This window comes from Falco punctatus (genome assembly GCF_963210335.1).
Source record: "Falco punctatus genome assembly, chromosome: 3".
Lineage (NCBI taxonomy): Eukaryota > Metazoa > Chordata > Aves > Falconiformes > Falconidae > Falco > Falco punctatus.
The window spans coordinates 83,275,436-83,293,206 of record NC_137582.1 but is presented as its reverse complement, the minus strand read 5'-3'; the positions used below and the strand labels follow the sequence as shown (position 1 = coordinate 83,293,206).

The 17,771-nt window shown below is 38.1% G+C and overlaps 1 protein-coding gene and 1 long non-coding RNA gene across 3 annotated transcripts in view; one reads left to right on the top strand and one right to left on the bottom strand.

The window, feature by feature from the left end:
- The window catches only part of ATPSCKMT (ATP synthase c subunit lysine N-methyltransferase), a 107,101-nt gene that overhangs the window by 26,142 nt on the left and 63,188 nt on the right, over positions 1 to 17,771 (top strand). The gene's annotated exons all lie outside the window — the stretch shown is intronic.
- Positions 12,618 to 17,771, bottom strand: part of LOC308061717 — a 32,757-nt gene continuing 27,603 nt past the window's right edge. Inside the window, exon 2 of the long non-coding RNA XR_013927330.1 lies at positions 12,618 to 17,744. This is a non-coding gene — a long non-coding RNA (uncharacterized lncRNA). The remainder of the gene's footprint in view (positions 17,745 to 17,771) is intronic.

The window sequence follows — 17,771 nt, the reverse complement described above, 5'->3', positions numbered from 1 at the left end:
ATTATATTACATAATCTTCCAAACTTTTGGCCTAAACAGGATTTGGATTTGTGTTGGATTTAACTGAGTTGAGATATTTTGTAAATATAAAGTGTTCTGGTTTTCAGTGGAAAATATTCCAGTTAATCCTTTCCCTGCCTGAGGGAATCAGAAGTCTGTGCCCCCTAGTGCTATGCTGTATGAATAATTAAGCAACCCCTGCTGCAGGGGCTGGAAGTTGGGAGTCCCACATCTCAGTAACTAGTACTGAAGGACAGCCTTGGCATTAAGATCCTGACCAACGACAAAGCAATTTCTCTACCACCAGAGTAAAAGACCAAGCAGCAACTCCTTTAAGCATCTCTTACCTCTCATGTCACCTGTGTTCTCCAAATTTTCAGCTCTTTGTGCATGCGTTATTGTGGTGTGGAAGTGACATGCAAGCCTCTCTGTCCTAGGGAAATTTTGCCCCAGTGTTCCCCCACTGCGGAACCACTGTCTACTTTGCTGTCTCCTCCTTTGCCCAAACTAAGAGTGAAGGGTGCAGGAAAAGGTGGCTGCCAGCATTGGGCATGGTTCTTGTTGCTCTGCTCAGCCCCCCAGTTTTGGTGATGCCATTGGCAATGAGGACAAACCTGTCCATTTTCTGTCTGTATATGCTTTGGGCAACACCAAGGCTTCCTTTTCTGTAGTCATAAATATTATTTTTTTTTTTGAGCTAAATAAGAGACAGATAGTTGCTATCTAGTAAAGTGGCACTTTGGATCATGCCCTAAATCCTTAGCTCTGACTACCAATTTTGTGGCATGTGTAAACTGGAAAGGCTGTCTTGATTTCCTGGTACTATGTCATGTGTAAACTAATTGATATAGAAACTGAAATATGGGCTATAATTAACAGCTTTTTAATATGCAGTTTTCTATGATGTGTTCTATAGTCTCTTGCAATGCATTATTCAGTAAAGCATTCTGTTGTAGCACAGTGAAAACATGTACCAGTACCATGTTAATATAGTTATTGTAGTCCACTATATTTTAATAATGTGGCTTTTTTTCTTTCCTTTTTGAAATACTTTATTTTTTTAATGTGCCTTGGGATGACAGAAACTGAAAACTTGACAAGGCTTTAACTGCTACAGTGTTGCAAATGAGAACATAATGATTTGTGGTAATTAGTGGAAAAGCTTTTGTTTATTTGTCTTCAAAATAATTTGAAATCTTACCAAATTTCCAACCAGCCTTTCTTAATACCAAAGAGTGATATATTTTACATGAGAATACTTTGTCAGTAGATGGAACTAGGGTGCCTGTTTTGTTATTTACACAAGTCTGCATCTTACATTCACAACAAGAAAATGACTAAGGTATTTCATATTTAATGTAATTTACTTGAAAAATTTCAAGTCAGTCATCGATTCCTTTCCATAAAGGGAATTCAAATTCTGTGATTGAATGACACTCAAAACTGATGTAACTCGGTGAAGGTGGATGGTGTTTGGAAATTAATAAACCTAGATGCTAAAAAGGAGAAAGAATTTGAGGTAAAAAATGAAAGAAAAGCAGCCATGGAACGTATTTTAAGATTTCATATTACAGTTTTTGTAGCAATGAAGTGATATTGTAAAGCAGACAGAATTTCAGAGTGCAGTAAATTTGCTAGTCACATCAAGCTAAAGGATAAGAAAACAAGAGTGGAATAATACCAAGAATGTTATAATTTGAAAGTAAATCTTGCAGCTCAATTCCTGTGTGCTGTAGTGCTTGCATTTTGTTACAAAGGTTTCTATAGAAATCCATTTGTAGCATATCTATTCTCGTGTCATTTGCTCATCCTGAAAAAGACTTTCTCATTGAAGTGTTTGCACATCATGAAAAGAGAAAGAAATTATGGTTTGTTTACAGAGTCATAATTTTCCTGTAATTGTTGATAAAAGTCTGTAGTTGGAACGTTTTCAAGAAGTTACTGTTCTTGGATTGTTTTTCTTTAAATGGGAAATCCGTAAGTGTGAAGGTGTTACTAAAATCAGAAGTTTTCATGCAGTATATCACCTCATGCTTTAGTTTTATGGTAAACAGCCTTTTTGAAAAATGAACTGTTTAGGAAACCTTTGCCATAACAACAGTGATTTGAGGTCATGCATGTATATACTTGCAAAAAGTCGATTTTAAGCATTCCCTAACTTACTTGCCTGCTTAACTATGTTTTTTGTAGTTGATTTCCCATGAAAGAGTGAAATTATGTTGACACTGAACAAAATCATAATTTACTAATTGTGTTCAAATCTGTTGCATAACAAAAAGTCTCTGTTATGATGTTGGTACAGGGAAACAAAGGATTTCTATTACTGAAAAGCAATTTCAGCAAGGTGATTTTGCTGGCTGGAGTTACGTTGTCATGTAAGCACAATTGGAGAGAGCTGTTGATCTCCTTACTGCAGAAAAAGCGATGGATGCATCTTAAAAAGCGATGAAGTTTAAATATCAACTTCCACATTAGATTTCTTTGAATGTTTGTCAAGTTACACTTTGTAGTTTTTGAAAAAGTATGCTCAGTCCTCAAAAAATGGACAGTAATTGTACAAAATATGGATGACATTATTGTGAGTCGAAAAATAAGAGCTTTAAGTTTTTTTCCCTGGTGTGATGGAAGCTTATCACTATATCTTCTAAATAATGCAAATTATACAGAAGCTTTTTTTTCCCCCTAATAAAATTGAGGATAAACTTTTATATAACTATAAATCAAAATTTTTAGTACTCTTTTGGAGACATGAGCTTAGCCAGTGAGAGATGTCATCTGTTTTCAGAAAACTGGATGTCAGAAGACAGTTGTATCTGCATTAATGTTCTATATTTCCATGCAATCATCAGAAAACTCAAAGCACGTTTAATCTCGGTAAATAATAATTTTAATTTTGTTTAATATCGGTAAATAAAGAGGTAACTGCATGAGGTTATTGGAAAAGTGAATAGAAGTCATTATCTGAACTTAGTAATCTTCCAATAATATGTATGAATATTGAATTTGTGTTCGATTTATTTTAGAAGTTGAAGATAAAAGATTACTTCAGGCAGGTGAATGCACTTCAAAAAAGACATTAAAATTATTCAGATGATTACTGAGATAGTGCTATGTCTGGCCATTTGTAGTCTGGGAGCAGAGTAATAAGTTATTAATATTAAAAAATACAATTACTATTTGTGTATCTTGAATTTAAATATGTAAGTATGGATAAAAGTATACTGAAGTTCTTACGTAGATTATTTTTTTATATAGGCTGAAATTTCATCTATGGGAAGGGCAAATAACAACTTGCATAATTTGTTATTTTTATATTTTTCAAAATTTCTTTTAGAAATAGTTCTATAAAAATCCCAGGTATTTCTTATGCATTCACAATTTTTTTATTTGGACCTCTGTCAGCACAGTTGGTAGTTCTTCGGATGTTGCGAACTCTAGATTTACTTGCACAGAACTGGAGAACACAAAGGGTTACGAAAGGTCAAGCGTCCTCTTCAGTAGTCGTAAGCATCGAAGGAGATTTTTTACAGTAGCTGTGAATCCTTCACGGGTCCTTCTGACTACCGTAGAAAACCTGGATAGCATATCCAACATGAATTAGCTTTATTAGCAGGTGTTGATTTTGGCAACAGTTGGTTTGTGATGTGTTTGTGGCGAGAGTCCTGTCAGTCTCCTCTGTGGAAACCTCTTTGGTCATTTTTACATCTGCTCCAAAGTTTCTGCTGCACGCTGTAACACCTTCGTGTTGCCAAAGGAACACGCAACCTGTTGCACACAGGCTTGAAAAGAGGAGCACTTTGGGACACTGGGCTTAAGTGTAACATTAAATGGCCTGTTTATGCTTAAACATCTTCCCATGTTCATTTTGGTATATGTTAAGCGTTGTACTTTGTTTAATATCACATACCACCTTGGGCTATATGCTTTGTCAAGGACTTGGAAAATATGTAAGTGCCCCTCACCTTGTACTGAGAGCTGCATTTGACCAGCTTTGAGGGGATGGGAGTGTCCCAGCTTCCGCTGATACCAACTGAAACTGTGAAAAACCAAAGCTCGGGCTTAAATCTGACTTATTTTACAGATTTTAAATTCTCATTGGAACTAGGTTCAAAGTTAATTTGAGTAGTCAAGGGGGAAGAACTTACCAGACAAACTTTCAAGCTCGATAAAAACATTGGTATCTGAAAAAAATTCATTTGTGAAAGCAAAACCTCTTGCTTTGATTTAAGATTAGTCCATGAAATGTACAAAAGATAAACTTTGATCTGTTACTAGAAAACTTTGATGATAGCAGTCTTTAAATAGTTCATGCATTTACCATTTTTAATTCCTTTGTTGTTTTTTTTAAGATGGATTTTCTAACCACCATTTCACTGATGTTTTATTAAATTCCAGATAATTTTGATAGTGTTGACAGCAGCTGCAGCCCAGCCCACAGCTTTCTTGCTGGACTTTTTCTAATCGCTATGAGTTTGTGGCACAGGAAATTGATTGCAGAAACCTCAATATTCCTCAGCTGGAGAGAAGTAAATTTGTACTTAGGGAGGAAACTAGTTTGCCTGATTTAGCTTCCTTCCAATATCCTCATTTTTCTTGCGTCCAGCATTCAGATTGAGAGTAAAGGGGCTGGTCCCTTTCTTCATGCTCTGCCTTTCCTAGAACCCTTTTTAATCCTGCTGGTTCTTTGCAGTATGTTTCTGTGTCCTTGTGATTCCTGTTCCTACCTATTTCTGTGTTCTTTGCTTAGATTCTAAATCTTGGTCTTACAAAATGCCTTGGTTTCTCCAAACACCTATATTTTAAAATCTCTCTGAAATGTTTTCCAGTCTTCTTTCTCTTATACATACTACGTGTCTGTGGAGACCATTAAATGGTTCCCTCAGGTATTTGTAGAACTCATATTTCTTGGTCATCTTTGTTTGCTTCAAGGGAGATTATGAAACCAGTAGGAATTCAGCTTCTGAGTTCCTGTGTATTTCAAAATCATGTCTGTGACACCCACTCCTGCAAGCCAAATCAGGAGCTGCCATTGCCTCTGACACCACAAACTACATTCTGATAAGCATAACGTGTTGGCACTGCCGATATAAACTATGTTAGGTGAAGAGAATGTGCTTTTATAACTTGAAAGTTTCTACATTTCACAAAAGCTTATGTGTGCTCTGAGTTTCATCATATGGGGTTTCAGACTGCTGCCAACGTTCCTTTTAAAGTTTCACAAAAGTTTGTTCATCTCTTCTCTAAGTAGTTGCCTGAATGGGGATGTATGGGAAGAGTAAGACAAGATGTGCCTGAAGTTTTTATGCTCAGGTAACGGGAAAACAGATTTGTTTGAAAAGATTAAATTTTATGACTGAAGCAGAGAAAGATTTATCACCATGTTGTATACTGTGAAAACAATGTCTTTCAGTAATGCTATATTAGCATTGCTCTTACGCAATAATAAATTGGTGGCATAATACAAAGGCAACATACATAGCCTTCCAATTAGATTAACACATAGGAGACTTGTGGTATTGTATTTTTGTATTATTTTTTTAAAAAACAAATTATTTGAACATTGCACTGCCTTCCAAATCTCCCATAAGTCTTCCATTTCTGAAGAGACAGCTCTGAACTAGGTCATGTAAATATATCAAGCTGATGGTATACTGAATAATTGCTCTGCCTACTTGAATGTGGTGCTTCTCTGAGCTGTCTTTCTGTTGTATGTCTCTATATTGGATTGAACTTAATGCGTAGTGTGTCAAGCCAAATAAGTTTGTGGAAGGGATACTATTAGTTATGTTTGCCATGACAGTCTTGATGTGGAACATACCCTTTGTATAGTGCGACATGTTGTGCCAGCTGATGGATCAGAAGAATAAATATCAAACCATCACGCAGGTATCAGAATACAAACCAGCAGCTGTGATGAGTGTGCTTTCTGGCATCTGCTGGTTATTTTAGCTTGTAGTAGGAGATTTGATTGGCTTGTAGTTCACAACAGTAGTTAACGTCATAAAAAGAAAGTTCCTGTATCAAACTGTCTGAAAGTTCTGAAGGCTGAAGAAATTGTAATTTCTAAAAAAATCCCACAAGCACTTTACAAATCACAGTTAAGCCCCATGGGCAGATATTGAACTTTTGATACTGTCCCTGTGGGGAGAATGTGATGAATGTGATTATAACCTGTGCTATTTCACCTTAGATTTCCTTTAGAAACCTCTGTTGCCTCAGCCATTGAATTCCACCAACAGCCCTGAGATGGTAAATGTGCTTTCTGTAATAAATACAGTGAAATAATCAAAGATTTTTCTTAATTTCAGTAACATTTTTCCAACTTAGGGCTTGTGTCAATTAAAACTAAATTACGATTCAAACCTTTAAGTATTACACATAACTAATAGGATTAGTACCAGTATTAGAGGTAGTTATATAGCTTTATATTATGAGGTTTATGCTTATTTGTCTAAAAAGTTCAGGTTTCAACTTGTCATGGATATTTGTATTTACAGCTCATAACTACATTGTAGGAGTGAGTGTGGGGACAAGCTGTAGGCTTCTGTGTATAGGGAACGGTAGGTGTGATCACTGGGACCAGTTTGGAATCCTGCATTCTAAAGGTCACTTAGGGCTTTTGGTGTGTATAACGCCCTTTTCCTTTTCCCTTGGGAAGGAACATTAGAGGTGTTTTGTGACATCAGGTGACTCTGAACTCAGTTTTCTATTCTATAAAGTTTTAAGTGCACCCGCTTGCCTGTTCTGCTGTTGGCTAACATAACAAATGGGTGTATTAGCTCTTAGTGCTGAATTATGAGCCATAAATTTAATAGCACTGAATAGCACCGTTGGTGCTGTAAAATTAGCAGTGGAGTACACAGTTAATATTAAGCTCTGTGCTGAGCAGATCACGGCTATTCTAATATTGCACTGCCCTCGCATCCTGATGTATTTGCAGGCTGAGGAAGTTACTGTTTTGTTCTATGTTGTGTGCTACGTTTGCAAGGTGATGTGCACAATCATTAAGCTGAAACCTTTAGCTGAGCACCCTTTATGGACTGCCACTTCTGATGGAACAGACATATGACTGGACTACTGCTAGTTGGCATTTATGGTGATTCTTCATGTCTGCTGATTTACTTTCAGAAAGCTGTCGCATTACCTTATATAGGCCAATATCTTCTTATTGTTGATCATTACTCAATTGCGTTGAATTTTAAACAAACCTGATTGCCCCAGTTTCAGCTGGAATGGAGTTAATTATCTTTAGTAGCTGGTGCAGGGCTGTGGTTTGGCTCTGATGTGAGAACAATGTTGATTGCACACTGATGGTTTCAGTAGTTGCTGGGTGATGTTTATACCAAGTCAAGGACTTTTCAGTTCCACAGGCCCTGCCAGGGAGAGGGCTGGAGGGGCACGGGAAACTGGGAGGGGACACAGCCAGGACAGGTGACCCCAACTGGCCAAAGGGATATTCCATGTCATATGACATCTTACTGAGTACATAGGCTGGGGGGGTTGGCCAGGATGGGCAGATCATTGCTCAGGGCATCGGTCGGCAGGTGCTGAACAGTTGCGTTGTGCACCATGTGTTCCTTTCTTCCTTTCCCTCTAGATTTTATTGTCCCCACCCCCATTATAACTGTTATTGTCATCATTGTAATTATTGTTCTTTCATTTTTATTTCATTTCAATTATTAAATTGTTCTTATCTCAACCCTTGGGTTTTACATCCCTTTCCCATTCTTCTCCCCATCCCTCTGGGTGAGGGGGAGTGAGCGAGCTTGGTTGCCAGCTGGGGTTAAACCATGACACTGATACACAGATAAATATTCTCACAGCTTAAAAAGTATTCCACCCTATTGTCTTGAGTACAAATATTAGAAAGAAATCCTACTTTATGGAGTAAGGGAACAGAAAACCTGATCAGATGTGAATCATAACATGGCATAATGATACCTGTAAAGTAGAGATCCTGGATATTGTTAGTTTAATCAGTAAAACATTCCTTTGCTTTTGAGTTATCTCAAGAGACTTTTGAGGTATCTGAAGAGACTGTTACACTGATGAGCAACCCAGGGCATTTATTAATGTGCTAGTGTGAAAGGTGGAGAATGTGATAGAAAGGGAAGATCAAGGTCTATATAAAACTCCGTGATCTTTACTTTATGAGCTGCTTCAATTTTATTTTTTTTTTTCCCCACTTGAGATAAAACCCCAAAAAGCCCAGCTTGTATCTGGACATCTTTTATTGCAGCATTAGCCTTACCTTCCAGCTACGGGGAGATAAGTAAAACTCTGTGGTGAAGGTGGAATAAAAACCTATGCATTAAGGCAGATATGACCAGTTTTCCTGAGCCTGTACACTGGAAAACAAATCAGCGTGTATCTGAGAAAGCGAAGGATTCATGCTTCGTGGGCGGGAAATAGGAATGACTGACCCAGTTCTCCAATTCACTGTAAAGGTAGGGCTGGACATAAACAAACATTTTGCAGCCAAGCAGTTTATTTGTGTTTGATCATTGTTTTTTTTGTATAGTGGGAAATGCACTAGAAATTTCCTTCATTCCTTTTTTTGTTTGAAATTTCCTGTTCTCCATTCATATACGCAGATGGCAACAGTTCTAGATCAAAAGGTGTATTTTTTTAACTGTGTAGTTAATTGGATATAAGATAAAGATTAATTCTTTCTGTGCTAAAGCTGGCAAAGAATGTTCATTTAATCAAATATTTTAAAATGCTATGGTATAGTATAAGGCTTATATCACTCTAGGTCTGTATAAGAGCCCTATCACATGTTCTTAAACAAATTTCATTGCCTGACATTTGATTTCCGTGGGAGCCAGACATCTAAGGCACTGAGATCCAAGTCTGATTGAACATCTGACTTCTCCTACTGATGTTCCTCTTGTTGATTTTTCCATCAACAGTGCCTTTCCTTTATCTGGGTTTGTCTGTAAAAACAGAGGTATAAGAAGAGATGTTTGAAAAATGCTAAAATGAAAATGGTAATAATGAGGAAAGCTATTTTGAGATGTTAATCACTCATTCTGGGAATATTTTTTTCATATTTGGAAAAGTCATTTTTATTTGGATAACATGTCTAAGGAATTTGGCATTATTTTTTTTAAAATCTTTTTTAAACAGAACAATAAGCATACTTCTACGACATGTAAACTTTTTCCCTTAAAGGACTGGGAAAAAGTATTTATATTTATTACAAGCTGGTAGTGCATTTTGGCCTTTCCTGGAGTATTAGTTATCTAGGAGAAAGCATCAGATTTACTTTGATGAAACCAATTTCTTCAGAATATGTAGGACATAATAATTTAAAGAGGATTATTTACATATACTGACTTCTTGCATGTTTATATTTACCTGCAAGGACATTTTTTTGAATATCCAGAGATACTGTGGCAGCGATTAAGTTAGAAGGGGTTTGCTCATCTCTCTGTAGTTGAAGAACTTGTAGAAATAACAAGAGGGTGTTTTGTGCTATTCCAGGAGAGAAAACAGTCCATATGGTCTTTAAAAGGCTTGACTGATTCAAAGGACTGATGATTCATTTTTTCTATGGAGAGTTTGGAAATGGCATGGATTTGTTGATCCGTGGCTGAAACCTCCACTCCTCAAGCAGGAAAAACGTTGGGTTTTTGTTATTCTAGGATTAAGGTCTCATTATTTTCTGAGTTCAAAAACCTTAATCAAAGCACACCAACATGAATGTGATTCATTTGCTTGTTGCATGCTACCAGTGGTTTTCATGCTGCCAGAAAGAACTTTTTGTTGACTGGAAAACACAAAAATACAGAGTTTCAAGAAGAAAAACAAGTTAGGAGGAACCTTTTTCTTCAAAGCCAACATCAAAATCTTGAAACTTCTAACGGGGAAAGGATTTAGAGTGTTGTATTTAATTTTTATTTGCTTACCGAATCAAATATTTAGAGAAAGAACAATTTACTCTGTAGGAATTTTCCTTGGACATCTCGGTTCCACCTTGGGGTCTGAATTGCAGCTACAACTTCTAACTGCAGTTTTTCTTTCGCTATGATGAATGCCTATTTCTCCATTGCTAAAAACTGTTACGGTTTGGTTAATTTGTGAATTGTTGCTAAGGTGGAAGTTTGGTTTGAGATGTATTAATCAAACTACATGGGAAAAGAATTTTCTCCCCTCCTTCCTCCCTGCTGGTTTTGTGTGAAGTGTTTAAAAGCTGACTAAACTCCTCTAAGACTACAGGAATTCCCAGAGACTTCCTTTGCAAAAAGGAGATCCAAGACAAGCCTACATCTTTTCTATCAGGCTGCTTAGTCCAAATTTTAAGAGGTGGTTGGGCAACTGAATAAAGCATAAGAATCCTCTGGGGACTGCAGGATAAAGATAAGAGAGGACTGGTATAAAAAGAGATATTTAGGTCTAATCTGTACTGGCTTTACCAGCAAAGTCTACTGGCTGTAGATGCAGTTCACTCTTGCCAAAAGATACTTTTTCCGCATTGCTCAAATAACTAAGTTACTTGTCTAAACACAGCATGGAAAAGTGGCTGTCTGGACTGCAAAGCAGGGGGACTTTGGGGTGCTCCTCTTCTTTTCCAGCTTCTTTGGGGCTGAGCTGCTTGGTTTCCTCCACTTACAACTTGGAGGGGAGAGGAAGAAAGGGCCAGATAATTGTACTCAGGTCTCAGCCTGACATGAAGGACCTGGTGATTGCATCCACAGTACAGTTGCAGCCAGTATTTCCCCCCAGAACTTTTACTGGCTTATAAATATTTGAATATTCTCACCCTGATGTTATGCCAAAACTTTCACCAGTATAGTAAACATAGTTTTAAGTCCTCAGCATGAAGGTGGGTAACTAATGCTTTATGAGTAGATGAAAAAAGTGCAAGACTGGAAAAGTATAATTGAGCCAATAACTAAATAATCTAACAATGTCATATGTTATTTAACAAACAAACAAAAACCCCTTTCACCGGAAATCCCTAAAAACCATGATAAATAAGCATTTGGGTTTTTCGGTTTGTTCCTGAGCCCAGGGCCATGCAGTAGTGTCCTAGAGTAATAGAAAGTGGTAACAAAGAACAACTATCAAATGATGCATTTTCCTAACCAACTGCAGGATCTAAAATAGCTTTTGGAGGAAAAAAACCCAAACAACCAAACAGAGAAAAGCTTCCATGTATACATACCTTTCTTATTATAGTTTCAGTATTGCCTCCTTTAAACAGTCTATGATTGTGAGCTGGTTACCAAAATGTCATGAGCCTCACTTAAACATCAGGAATTTTTAATTGGATGGCTTTCATCTGTCTTCCATAGCTATTATTGCCATGTAACTCTCCAAGTGCTATTCCCACATGCTTACTTATGCAGGCAGAAACTTCAGTGAAGTCATGAGCAGCTTTGCTAAGTATAGGAAACTGAGGGTGTAGGTCAGAAAATGTCTATTTGTATAGTAAAATAAAACATGCTTCATATGTGTACTTCCTCTGGTGAGTGTATTTTATTCTCTCATGGCACCTCTACAGGGGAGGAAAAAAAAAAAGAACAAAATAAACCATTGTTCATTCAGGACATTCATTTACAAATATCTTGAGAGGTTTCCCTAAATGGGTTGCATGAATGCTTCTAATCTTCTAGGGCTTCATTTTATCCTGGAGACTGTCTTGGAGAGTCAGATGTAATTCTTTGATTTCTCCTCTTTGCTTAAGTGTTCCAGTCATTGTAGTTTGAGTTTTTGCCAAAGTGGATGAAAGGTTTATATTCTTTAAGATGTGCTGTGCAGCTGCTTAAAGTATGAGTAACTTAAAAAAAAAAGTTAAAAAAAAAAAAAAAGGAAAAAGAAAAACCTACAGTGGAGTAAGAGCTAGATTTCAGGTATTTTAGTCTTGCAGATAGGAGGGAAGAGTTGTTAGCAGCTGAGCACTGAATTCTCTGTAGCAAGCAAGCAGGTTCAGACTATTCTATCAGTATGATCGCAGGAATGCCTACCTCTGCAGCACTGCTGTTTCCCTTTACCTGTTAACTCCTTGCTCCCTGCCATGTCCTTCTGTGAGTTTTCATTCTTAATCTAAACATGGAGAACATATTTCTTTAGAAAACTGTAAACAAACTGAACATACTTTCTGGCTCAGCTACTGGAATATTTAACAGGTTTCAGTTTAAACCGGTACTTTGCCGTTCATCTTTTCTAAACTCCCAGGATTTGTGTTTAGCAGGCCAGGCCATAGCTTCAGTTTTGTCAGAGCAAGTGCATCTGTCTTGTTGGAAAGTACTTTCATCTTAAGATTTTAAAACTTTGCTATATTTCAGCACGTTATTTCCATGGCACTGAATCCACTCCTTCCTCCTTTTAAGCTTTCATCATCGTTGTCACTAGCAACAGAAACCATGGTTTTTGATCAATCCTTCCAACGCTGCTGTGCAGTAGGTAGCTGGAATGGATGTATGATTTAGAAATGAGTAACTCAAGCAAACGTGATAAATGAACTCCTGATCTCAATCTTTACTGGCAAATGTGCAAGTTTTAATTGCAAAGGGATGAGCGGAAGCACATAAATTGTGAGTTACTGTGAAAGTTCAATCTGAATTTGAAACCGAACTCAGTAGTTTTTAATGTTCCAAAAATATTTCTCATTTCCATGGCCTTTTATATATTTTTTTTTCCTGTGATATAAAGCTTGCTGAGCTTTGGGACAGCAGAGAGGCAGTGTAAGTACTTAGAAACTAGGATATGTAGAAATGACTATTAGTTCAGCGTTAGGGTAGTGTTGAAGTACAAACCTCAGTGTTCAGCAAACAGGAGTGCAGGTTCTGCTGGATAGTTACATTTGAATGGCCAGAATTAAAACAAAAAAGTCTTAACAATCTCTCAATACCTCACCTGATGCCTCATTTAATGAATTATTTAAATTTTCTCCTTGAAAGACAATTTCTAAAACTAAGTTTCCTACTGTAGTATGGACTTCCACAAGTATCACAGAGATGCTTTGAAAAGAATATGCTGAGAGGAAATAACTTGTTTTCATTTTAAAGAGAAGAAAATGAGGTACAGAGAAATTTAAAACTAAAATTGTCACATGGTCTATAATTTTGTATGCTCTTTTAAATGCCCAGAGTACTTGGAATGATTAATGTTTTGTTTTGTTATGAGAATAGACTTTCCAGTTTCTTCATATGTACCTTTTTGCATCATCAGCATGTCTGTATGTCTGGATCTCAGCAGATGGATACACAGAGTATTCAGTGATCAGCTGTGAGAGGTTCAGTTTGCTTCATACTGAGAGCTCCAGGACTGAGGAGGTAAAGATTAAATCGGTCAGGTCTTCCAGGAAGACCTTGAGCTGCCTTATTGATATGACCATCCTTCTGTCTCCTGTGCTCCTGGGACTCATTTCGTACAAACCTCTCCAAGACCTGTAACCAAGGGTGCAGGCGTCCCACAGACAGAAGACTGCTTTGGTAGGTGGCTCCCAGGAGAGGAATCTTTCCATCTTGTGTGTGGAAGAAGTCAGGCTTCATCCTGAATGAGGGGGAGGTGCAGAAAACCTGAGTGATACCACATTAGAGTTGCATGCCAGGCTGGGGAGAGTGGATGCTGCAAGAGGTTGAAGCAGAGATGCAGTGTGGAAATAGACTGGAGTTTGGCAATATTTTATATTGAAGTGAAAAGGGGTGTTTAAGCTAGCAAAGTGTAGCAGCCTTCTTGCTGTTTATCCTGTCTTCTTCTAATCTTCACTCTCAGAAGAAGCCAAGCGTTTTTGATTTTGTTCTACATAAACATGAAGTATGTTGTCAAAGGTCATGAGGTGAGCGCAGGTGTTCTGAGTTTTAGTACAGAGCTGTGTCCGATGGATCACAGTTGGGAACCACATACAGCAGATCAGGTACTTGTCTACTAAACAGTGTTTGGGCTGGTTTCTAAACTCTCTGGTGAAGCTAAGTTGTAAATAGCCTTGCTGCAGCCCAGGAATGCTGTGCTGTTATTCCAGGCTTAATTATCGATTCGATATAATGCTAGTAAATGAGTGTAAACTTTTTTAAAAAATAGGTTTTGCTGCATAATATACTCTGCTTTCTCTCAGCTAATTAAGAGCAAATTGTAAAACAGACACTTATGTGGTGCACATTGTTCCAAATCACAATTAATATAGTCACACATGCTTTTTGGGTAACAATCAAGTTGAGAGCCTGAAATCATTAAGGAGGCATATTCTGTTCAAAACTCAGATGAAGACATAGATTAGCGTTGTCACTTGCCTGATCAGTGCTCTCATTTATTTGACTTTCAACACTGAAATGCAATAAATGAAGGGATGTGAAGAGAATAGTGCATTGTAGTTGCTGTCTTTGTGGTGCCTAAATTTATGCAGTCGTACAGCAATGCTCTGGTAGCCAAGGAATTCTGCAGTGTAATTCAAACATTATAAATTGGTATGACTTCATTGTTTCTTCTTATTGCCAGGCCTTTTAAAATTAATGCTGAAACATTTTGGCAAGAATTTCCACAGTAATTGGTGTATTGTGTTTCTGTTAAAGTGCAGTTTAGTAAAGTATTCCTCTAAAGAAAACATCTTCAGTCTGTTCTGATGTGTACATGAATTTATTCAAGCACACGTTAGAAAAAAAAAAATCCCATCAGCCAGCTCTACCTGAGTGTCATGGTATGCTTTGAGTTTGCAAAGTATCTGCCTGGAAAAAATCCTGCTTTGTTTTGCATTTTCACCGTACTTAATTCCACACGTAGAGCCTATATAAACAGACCTTAAAATAATGCCTGAACTCTCCTTTACAAAGTCATTGAGAGCAGAACCTTGACCTCCCTGGCTGCTGGTTTATCCAGATGAAGTAACAGCGACAAGCACAGCCCATCCCCTGAAACTGGCTCATCTGGCAGGCTCTGTGGGCAGTTTCAGCCGACTGAGATTCCCGGCTATCCTATGAGGAAAAATGAAAAGAGTGTGGCTGCTTGCAGTAGTTTGTTTTACACCCTTTACACCAGAACTGTTGCATTTAATTGCTGTCAATACTGATGCAACCAAGAATTTTCCTACTGCCGGGCATCAGGTTGGGACCAAGGGACTGCAGTGTCTGATGTGCCCTGCTGTTGCCAGGAGCCTTCCTGCTAGACTTTATTCTCAGAGAACAGCCTCAAATGTTTCACATTAGCAGTGCTTGTTGGAGTCTTCAGTCCGGATCTGTTCCAGAGAAGAGGCTAATGGGACCAGGTTTCTGCTCTGGAAGTCTGGGAGGAGCAGAGCCAGGCAGCCTGGGGCTGCGGGGAAGGCTGCTGCAGGTTTGTTCCGATATGTGCCCTGCTGGATGGCAGCCTGGCATCTCTACCCTTCCTGGAGCAGCTTCTGCTGAGCTGCCACCTGGCCCACTCCTGTTGCAGCTGCTCCCTCGTGAGGTGTGGAAAGGCTTGGTATTTCATCCTTAAACTAGCACAGCCTGGATGATTTTTTTCACACAAAGAGATTCTCAGGCTATTTTTAAGCAAGTGTTTACACCGATAAAATGGGTAGTTAAAAATGTTTCACTGTTTTTTACTGTTCCTTGATAAATAATTCGAAGCAACAGAACTACTGGTGTCGATTTTCTCTTTGGTCTAGGTCTTCCTAGTATGCAGAAACTCAATGCTATAAATTTCTTGAGTTTGCTGGGTGGAAACACAAGACCTAGTTTTGGTGTCACAGTGAAAATGCCTTCATTCCTGTGTGGACTCAAATGCATGGCACGACCTTATTTCAGCAGAAAAGTGTTACTGGAAGTGGAAGGATCTAACATTCTTTACAATTATCTTATCACTAGCACTTTCATTAGCAAGGGCTTTTGGATTTGTTTCTGGGGATGTGGGAGAGTGGAATTCTTATCTTCTCACTGTTCTGCAGCCCTTAACATTGCTGCTAAGTTTGCAAAGCTACTAGGAGATTTATCCCATGTCAGGACATGGATACTTTTAACTCAGCCCCAGGTGTTCTAGCCTGGATCTCTTGTCTTCTCAACAGGGACATTACTTGCATAGTCGTTTAGTGTAACAGTCTAATAGAGTGGTTCTTTCTGCCTTTTTTCCTGCCCCTCCCCCCCCCCCTTTTCTCTTCTTCCCTGGTTTCTTGTATCTTTTTGTTTAGCTGGATACTTGCTCCTCTCTTCACTTTTTAATAGCAGGAAGGGCTGTTTTTAAAGGAAAATCTATAACATGCAGAAACAATTGCCTGCAATTTTTAATTTAAGCAGAGCTTGTTCCATTCCTCTATGTCACCTATGCATGGGTCTAACTTGCATCATAGAACTATCATGCATGTGTAATTGAAATCTAACTCAATCAGAAGAGCACTTTTAAGTTTTGCATTCCACTTAGGATTTGGAAAGAGATCACAGCTGTAGTTAAATTGCAGTTTCAAAAGCTAAATGGCATAGTTATTAATCCAGTTTGAATATTTCAATATAAATACAAATATCCATAGTTACATTTCTGCTTTCATTTTCATTAGCTGTCATACGAGATGTCTTTCTTGTTAACCAAACATAGTTCTTTTCTGTCCTACTTGAAATAACTCTGTACAAGTCTTCTGTATTTGGGGCAGAGATTAATTCTTACCACTCTAATTTACAGCTTTTAAAAAGAATTTGTCTGCAACAGATGCTACATTGTTGGTCTTTCGGGTAGAAAGATAAATTGAATTTTGTGACTAAAATAGTTATATATGTGTTTTTAATATTCATGCTGTTTCCCAGATATTCTTAAAGTTCAGTTTACTCAGAATGGTTTTTTAATCAAACCTAAACACTCATCGCTTTGCCACTATTTGCACACTTGTCTATTAGCAGGACAGATTAATAAATTGAAATGTTCATAGCATAATGTGAAATACTTTTGCTGTTTTCATTCTTGTCATTAATATATTGTGGTTTTGTTTCTTCCTGAACAAACTTAATTTTCCAGAAGTACTTATACTACTCGTATAATGACAAGAGGGCCATTCAGTTAGAAAATGTGATCTTTCTGACTGTGGTTTCAGCAAAGGAATGAATTTTACTGGCAACCCAAAAGTTAGATTTCTGTTGTAGGTTGTCTGTATTTTATTTATTAAGGAGTATTGGAATGGTACAGCACTTAGCTCCAGGGTTTTTAGTCTCAGAACAATTTGTGTATGTGTACACAGTGATTAAGACTTTAAGAGAGCAATGGCAGACTATATTGAGCACCATAATGACTTAAGCTTCAGTAGCAGTTGTATTATAGGGGGAAAAAAATATGTCATACTTTATTCAGAATGGTGTTGAGAACTAATTTTTACAACAGGTGATTAATAATTTCATCCTAGATTAACACACTGCAGTCATAACTCAAATTTCAGATCCTTAATATGCTGCTGCCCATGTTGGACTTAAAATATTGTATTGGGTTTGTGTGGCAAGGTTTTGGTAGTGAGGGGCTGCAGGGGTGACTTCCATGAGAAGCTGCTGGAAGCTTCCCAGATGTCCAATAGAGCCAATGCCAACCAGCTCCAAGACTGACCCGCCGCTGGCCAAGGCCGAGTCCATCAGTGATGGTGGTAGAGCCTCTGGGATAATGTATTTAAGAAGAGGAAAAAAAAATAAATCTGTGCAACAGCAATTGCAGCGAGAGGGAGGAGTGAGAGTACTCACTCCTGCAGACACCCAGGTCAGAGCAGAAGGAGGGCAGGAGGGGCTCCAGGCACCGGAGCCGAGATCCCCCTGCAGCCCGTGGTGAAGCCCATGGTGAGGCAGGTTGTGCCCCTGCAGCCCATGGAGGTCCGTGGTGGA